This window comes from Perca flavescens, chromosome 3 (genome assembly GCF_004354835.1).
Source record: "Perca flavescens isolate YP-PL-M2 chromosome 3, PFLA_1.0, whole genome shotgun sequence".
Classification (NCBI taxonomy): domain Eukaryota; kingdom Metazoa; phylum Chordata; class Actinopteri; order Perciformes; family Percidae; genus Perca; species Perca flavescens.
Window position 1 is genome coordinate 39,062,261 of NC_041333.1, and position 8,327 is coordinate 39,070,587.

The 8,327-nt window shown below is 40.4% G+C and overlaps 1 protein-coding gene and 1 long non-coding RNA gene across 2 annotated transcripts in view; one reads left to right on the forward strand and one right to left on the reverse strand.

The window, feature by feature from the left end:
- The window catches only part of LOC114553116 (zinc finger protein 271), a 687,947-nt gene that overhangs the window by 319,911 nt on the left and 359,709 nt on the right, over window positions 1-8,327 (forward strand). The gene's annotated exons all lie outside the window — the stretch shown is intronic.
- LOC114553143 (uncharacterized) lies at window positions 57-7,890 on the reverse strand. Its single transcript, XR_003692253.1, has 3 exons — window positions 7,737-7,890; window positions 5,534-5,686; window positions 57-135 (listed from the first exon to the last, which is right to left on the reverse strand). It is a non-coding gene; the product is annotated as an uncharacterized LOC114553143 (long non-coding RNA).

Consider the following 8,327-nt stretch of genomic DNA (forward strand, 5'->3'; position numbering starts at 1 on the left):
AGGTGCTGCAGGTTGCTCCTCCTTCTCCTTCTTCACTGCTGCTGCAGCAGCTGCAGGAGGTGCTGCAGGCTGCTCCTCGGCCTTCTTGCCCTTCTTTCCTTCTCCGGTCTCCAGCTTGACGTTTGCTGAGGGCGCCTTTGGTAGACCCAAGGGGGAAACATGCAGAGATAATGATACAAGGGTTAGAAGAACTAATGGGAGGTTGGAGTGAATTATAGTTTACCCTGTTTTACTAGATTCAAATGTTCTGTTTGAATGGAGAAAATGCTGATGAGGTGAACAACCCATAGGAATTCAGAGTGTGAAGTTTCTCCTGAATTACCTCGCCTTGCAAAACTCAGTGTGTTTCGGAAAACAACAACAAACTTTGAGCTAGCAAGCTACATCGTGAAAATGGCAAGTTTAGAACGTTTTGATCGTGCAACAAGGCAGGCCAGGGGGCTTTTTCACAAAAGCAGAATTTATACAGTACAGGCCAAAAGTTTGGACACACCTTCTCATTCAATGCATTTCCTTTATTTTCATGACTATTTACATTGTAGATTCTCACTGAAGGCACCAAAACTATGAATGAACACATATGGAATTATGTACTTAGCAAACAAGTGTGAAATAACTGAAAACATGTCTCATATTTTAGATTCCTCAAAGTAGCCACCCTTTGCTTTTTTTAATAATAAGGGAAACAATTCCACTAATTAACCCTGACAAAGCACACCTGTGAAGTGAAAACCATTTCAGGTGACTACCTCATGAAGCTCATTGAGAGAACACCAAGGGTTTGCAGCGCTATCAAAAAAAGCAAAGAGTGGCTACTTTGAGGAATCTAAAATATAAGCCATGTTTTCAGTTATTTCACACTTTTTTGTTAAGTACATAATTCCATATGTGTTCATTCATAGTTTTGATGCCTTCAGTGAGAATCTACAATGTAAATAATCATGAAAATAAAGGAAATGCATTGAATGAGAAGGTGTGTCCAAACTTTTGGCCTGTACTGTAAATCCAGGATAACCAATAAAGGGAGGCTTGACCTAGTCTAATCTGTGCAGCCTGGCTTGGTGCGTTTCCGCAGGCCAAGTCAGGCTGAGGAGGAGAGACTAGGTCGAGTCAGGCTGAGGAGGAGAGACTAGGTCATGTCAGGCTGAGGAGGAGAGACTAGGTCCGGTCAGGATGAAGTAATTCAGATAGATGCGCGTTTCCAGACACGGCTTTCCTTACCAGACCGCGAGGTCGATAACAGATTTACTGATACTAAAATGGAGAATATGCATTGTTCATACTTTATACAGAGTGAAGAGCAGCTTCTTGTGTAAGTATGATAACGTGAAACACATTATTTGTAAAGAAGAAACACGGCCGCTGTAATAAAACAGCGAGAGAAAGCGTGGCAGACTGTGACTGCCCTATCCACCGCCAGCATTTAAAGTGGGGTAATGGGTTTGATTTCTACAAATAACCACCAACACATTTTCTTTAGATACGTTTATTCTTTTCACAAATGATGCTAACATTTCCAATCTGAGTGCATGCATTTTTGTTAATAATAGTAATCATTTGATTAGAACTGTTAGTGATTTATACCTGTCTTTGGTTTCTCCACATGCTGCTGAGCCATCTGCCAAAGGGAGAGTTGGAGTTTGAAACTGTCCTTTATACTCCACCCCAGGAAATGGAAGGGACAAACTCTTGGCAGTGGGCAGGGGGACTCTGAACTACAAAATACTTAACAACACAGCAGCATGTGGATAATTTGTTTGGGTTAGATTAAAATTGGGCTTCGGTAGTGTTTGTTTCTTTAGTAATTTCTTATGGTTGGTTACTGGTTACTGTAGTAAGTTAAATTTTCTTCCCTTTGTGTTTGGGGTAGGCTAGTTATTGGGGTATATATACCCCTCTCTCCAGTCTCTCTGGAGGTCGGGTTTTGTTCTGTTAAAAAAGGTACCTGGTATTATTGTTCTGTTGACCTCAGTTTTGTTAAAGACCCAATTCTAAGTATTTTTATTTTTAACTTTAATGGATATAGCTGGAAAAAATAAAGCCTACATTTTTCTTAACAACAACCGTGTGTCCTTGCCTATACTGCTTGGTCCCTGACAGACGATCACAGACCGACTGAATGTGTAAGCAGCCTAAAAATATACATTTTACTGACCACTGCTCTGAACTGAAACCCTCATAATCATACCATTCAAGGATTAGGCTACTAATCATTTGCACAAATTAACCATTGTACTCTTTACCTTAAAAGTAAGCAAAATACAATGTTACTCAAGAAATTTACTATGAAGATCCATTTTCTACAACACTAGAATATGATCTCTCTCTCTCTCTCTCTCTCTCTCTCTGCAAAGTGTACAACTGTTCGTTTTTGCAAATGACAAGTGACTCATTGAATGGTTTCAGTTAAGAGCAGTAGTTCATAAATGTATATTTTTAGATACATCATTCAGTCGGTCCACCAGAGATGGGAGTAAGTCACACATGGGCAAGTCGCAAGCAAGTCTCAAGTCTTAACCTTCAAGTCTCAAGCAAGTACAAGTCATTTTTTGTGACAATCAAGCAAGTCAAGTCATAGCTTTGGTCAAGCAAGTCACAAGTCAAGTCATAAAAAAGTTTTCATTTTTAAACAAGCTAAAGACAGTGATTATGAACTGCTGGAGTTTTATTTGCATTTTTTACTCAAAAGACATTGCGTCCACATACATTGAAGAGTTTAAATTAACACAGATTAAAAAAATAACAGCCTAAAACTGATATTAGGCCAACAATAAATCAACATTGTTCAATATGCCTCAAACATGACATTAAATCATGAAATTCCTTCAAACAATTAAAAGTATAATGGTTCCTAAGTCAAATAATATTCTTCAAACATGCCTCACTTTTATGAGACAGAAACACATCCTTTAACCTTTCCTTCTCTTAAAGAACAAAACATATTCTTTAGGAGTAGCTGAATCCCACCACCTTTGCTTATCACATGGAATGGAAAGTATATGTTGATATTTGACAGTGTATTTGTGAGTGAATGTGTGCGTCTTTGAGAAAGAGAGCGTGAAAAGTTATTAATATTGGTGAGTGAATGTGCGTGTGTGTGAGAGTGCAGAGTGCGTTGTAGGCCTATGTGTGCCTAGCTTTAATTATTCACATACTTACGTCTGCATGTGTGTGTGTTTATGAGAGAGAGAGAGAGAGAGAGAGAGAGAGAGAGAGAGAGAGAGAGAGAGCAGTTTATGTTGTGTGTGTATGTGTGCCTAGTTTTAGTCGCTCAACAAATTCCATCATGTCCATCATTACAAATGTCCAAATAGTGGTTCAGCTGAATATGGGGACTGGAACCCGAATCTCTCCCGATTTGAAGTGTCTGATGAAATTCAACGTCGGAAATAAGTACTGCAGACCTTGCAAACTGCCATATGTTTTCTTTTTGCCTGGTCAGATGTGTAATCCTTTTTTTTTTTCCTCCGTTTTCCTCCGTGGGTGCTCACACGCGCACACCCTTTACAAACAAAGTGTTTGCATTTCAGAACCTTAGGAAACGGACAGCGGCCGACACGAACACACACGCCGTAATAAAGCCAGGACAGAGGCACTTCTCACAAATACAGACAGGATTGGAGATGAAAAGTTTAACTGGCACGTAACCGCGATCAGCTTCGTGGGAAATTAAGAATCAATGCCACCGACATAACCAATCGCACTATGACAGACGCTCCACAACTGCAGTGTTTAATTTTAGATTAACGTAAAAATGAACCGGCAGTCTGGCACTTGTGGGCGGTCAGTATTTTCCGTGGGTGCTCCGGAGCTCGAGCACCCACGGTATCGGCGCCCATGAGAGGGATCCATGACGTTAAGTTACTAGCCATAGCCAGTGTTGTTTACTGACGGTCTGCCGCCGCGCGCCGCGTCATCATATCAATTGTTCCTGCGCATGCAATAGCACTAAAATTGTAAAATTAACTCCTCCTTAATATCAGAAGGGAAAAATATATTTATTAAACAGAAAATCAAGTCATTTCAAGTCATTTGACTCAAGTCTAAGTCAAGTCTCAAGTCATGAATATCAAGTCAAAGTCAAGTCGAGTCTTTTATGAATGTTAATCAAGCAAGTCTCAAGTCCTAAAATTTGCGACTCGAGTCTAACTCGAGTCAAGTCATGTGACTCGAGTCCCCCATGTCTGCGGTCCACTATTATCTACAACGCTTGTTCTCATGTGTTTTTTTTGTTTATACAGAGGCCGAGTTTCCTTCTCTACATATAAATAATATGATAAAAATATTATTTTTATTTATATCATTTAGTCGGTTACCATTATTATCTGTCACGCTTTTTCTCAGTTTTTTTTTTATAGAGGCTGAGTTTCCTTCTCTACATATTATATGATTTGCTCCCTCGTATATATGGACACAGAACAGAAAGACACTGGACTCTAAAATCTAGAAACTATAAAGAGAATTAAGTGATAAATATAATGCACACTGTAAACACAGGGATTAGGGTGAAAAAAAAATCTTTTAACTGAACTTTTTTTCAGGCCAAGTCATAAGCTGTTCACATCTACATATACAGATGGCACTCTATTGCTTTTAATGTACAACAAGATGCAAACAGCAAAGTAAAGGGAGTATTGCCTGTATTCTCTTTTCCTGATGAACAAAACAATATTTCAGTACCATCCCACGACTAACCATTGCTGTTCTTTTCTACTGCAGCAATCCTATTGTAGAAAGGCTTTACCTTACACTCTAATTACTTCAGGCCAAAAGTGTTTAAAGGGACATTTTCTCATTGTTGATATGCAATTAAACACCAAGTCAAATCTCTAAAATGAAGTTCGCAAGACTTCACTGTTTTTATTCAAGGGCTACTAATAATGAAACACATAACTTTTCAGTGAAAGCTTTTTTAATTATTTAAATTCAAACAAAAAAGATGTTTGTACAATAACAATGAATAAACACTGTTTTATCTATCTCAGACACGTCTGTGCCTTCCGTTAGCAACAACGCATCCATGATGGCTAGTGGCCTTGCCAAATAGGGGTTACCATTAGATGCACACAAATCATGACACTAATATGCAAGGAAACTGGTTCCGGGTTTTGTGCTATGAATTAGTAATATTTTATAGCAAAGTTATAAATTGACTATTTTCTTCTCATTATTATTTTATGTCAACATACAGTTATAACCTAGGGTCATTAAAAGTGAAACCAAAATAGACTATAAGGCTGTCTGTGCGTCATAGCACAAACACGATTGAACTTCTTACACAACGGTAATAAATAATGAATAATTATATAACATAATGGTCACAACTTTAAATAATAACAGTACTTAACTGGACAGCAATATACACCTGTTGTATTCATCCTGACTCGACCTAGTCTCTCCTCCTCTGCCTGGCTTGGCCTTCGTGAAACGCACCAAGCCAGGCTGCACAGATTAGACTAGGTCAAGCCTCTCTTCATCAGTTATCCTGGATTTATAAATTATACTTTTGTGTGATACCCCCCTGAACACTGACCTGAACATGGCTGGTATCAGAGTCCCAGTCTGCTGCTGGTCTTCTGGGGACCTTGTTGCTCCGCTGCTCCTGGTTCTGGTTGTCCTCCTCCATTCCTCTCTTGTCCTGAAATCCAGCAGATGTCCACTGGGGCTGCTGGACTCACTCTGGATTCTGTTCAGTACAAATCAAAGCAGGCAGAGATATTCATGAGCTGCTGTCTCCTCTCCTTTTCCTCACATCCACACACAACTAATGGTGTAGACACATATAACCGACGGCCGACCGTTGACAGAAAACCACGTCGATATGATCAGTCGCGTCCCCGAGGTCCAAAAAACTGTCACAGAACAGACCAAAAAGACGAGAGGAGACGAGACGTAATATATCTCTATAACAGCACGCGGCGCCAATCTGTATTGTTGCCCAAGAAATGAAAACCGGCAGCTGATTGGACGAACGTGTCACATGGGTTTGTTTTCTCCGGAAATTCAGAGGCAGACTGTCATGGCGGCCGTTCAGAATACGATCTCATATTGTACTAAAATAGTTCACTGAAACGTGTTTCTGAAAACATTTTAAGAGAGAAATAGGCCGTGCAGTTGCTGAATCTGTCCTCATTTCAGCTCAACAAAGGTCAGCTTAAAAGATTTTCATCAGATTTTGAGAGACTAGTCACCTCATTCCGCTCGTCATTTCCGGGTGAGTCCCGACTGCCCTGCCGCCGACCGAACATGTCAGGTCGGCCAAAATGAACGCCGACAGCCCCCCAGACGGACAACGGCACGGGATACACCGAACAGATGTGAGTCACTGACCTCGCCAGACTGTCCCACGGCCGATAATTGGCCTGATGTGTCCCGGCCTTAAAACAACAGTCGGCAAACTCAAAGCAGCGGCTGGAAAACTGTTCCATTTCCTTCCTTGCTACACAATGAACTCGGAGTAGTTTGGAGAAAACAGCATTATATTAAACTGTAAATAAATCTAAACAACTGCACAACAAAAGGTCAACATTTCTTTAGATTAAATTCACTCAGAGCATTTCAGGAAAAAGGAAACTCAATAAAAAGTGATTTGGCCGACACTAGATATCAGTCCAAAGCTCCCCACTATATGTGATTAAAGTCCTGCGAGCTGTAAGTTCACCACTTCTACAGAAGGCTGAAGATGACGTCATCTCGGAGACAGCTGTCTTCCTGTCTCACTCAGACTCCGTTGTTTAGGTGAGCTAACTTACACTAAGAACTTTACTGTCCTCAATCTGAAGTCGGTGCAGATCAAACACCAGAACTCTGGTCCGCTTGAAAACGGGGGTCCCGGTTCAGGTGGGAACGCGATCCGACCCAGACACAGGAAGTGGACCAAAACCAGAGCATTTACTAGCCTGCAGTTTCAACCTTTCACACAGTTTACAGACTTAAATATCTGGTTTAAGGGATGAGAACTTTCAGATCCATATGTAATGGGTGTGCAGGTTAGTTCCAGTGGTGTAGTCTACGTGATACGCAGGAATACACAGTACACCCACTAAGAAAGCTCCAGGATTTCCATATACCCACTTAAAAATGCCCAATGATACGCAACAACATACTTTCCATTATATTTTTGATATATTTTCAATTGTCATCTATTACTTTCTTTTTAGCATAGGCTAAATAAAGTATTTCCACCATAATTTGGTGCATTAAACCGTATCCAAAAGCAACAAAAATGCAGTTGCTGATGCTCAAAACTTCCCTGGGGGAGGACACCCAGACACCCCTCCCCCCACCCTCTGGACTGCTTCCACCACGTGACGCTGCTCCCATTGTTCACCTTCCTCTAAAATATTAGAAACACTAAAGCAGAACCAGAAAAGCCAACACGGTAGAAATGTAGTGGAGCTTCATTATTTCGGAGTTTCCCTCTGATATTCTGTCCAATCAACAAGCGACTGCTTCCACCACGTGACGTGTGTTTCCAGTGTTTGCTGCGTTTGATAAAGTGCAGTGTGACGCAAACCGAACCAAATAAAAAATGCAACAATGTTACAACTTCAGCCCGAATCTCACCGAGCCCACCGAACTACAGAGGAGCAACTAACGGAGCAGACTGTTGCTCAGCAACGGACGTTCTGTTTAACTGAATCTTAGCAACAGCAGAATGGGAAGCTAACGCATGCGCAGCTCTTGCTTCTATTCGCTTGATAGCCGTGTAAAAGAACAGTTATTAAAGTGTTTACCTGAGTGTGTGTGTGTGTGCGGGTTTAACTGGAGCTCTGTCTTCTTAAAACCGTTCTTATACTGTCTATGTTTAAAACTCACTAATAAACAACACAACTATCCCGCCGCCAGCCCGAGATCACAGTGAAGCAACGAGACTTCCGGTTTCCTCCAAGTCAGGGATTTTCAGATTAAAGTTTAAAATGAAAGAACGCCTCCACCTGGAGGTCAGGAGGGGAACAACAGATACACATTCAGTTCATTAATCAGTTAGTGGTGAACTGGAACTGAGGACATTTACTCAAGTACTGGACTTAACTCCAGGTACTTGTACTTTACTTGAGTATTAAATCATGTACAGCACATAAATAATTAAAACAATGTGTAAGTATAAAGATAAATAACTAAATACATCCATAAAATGCACGTTTACACTTGCCAAAAAGTGATCATAGCTCCTAGCTTGTGTTTGAACATTTGTTTCTGCCTCCAAATTATTTTATTTATTATTAATGAATGAGGTTCATATCTGACAGAATATTGCCAGAAGTTTCTACCAGTAGAAATATCATTTTAAAGAGCCAATTAAACTAGTTACACAGTTTTCCAGG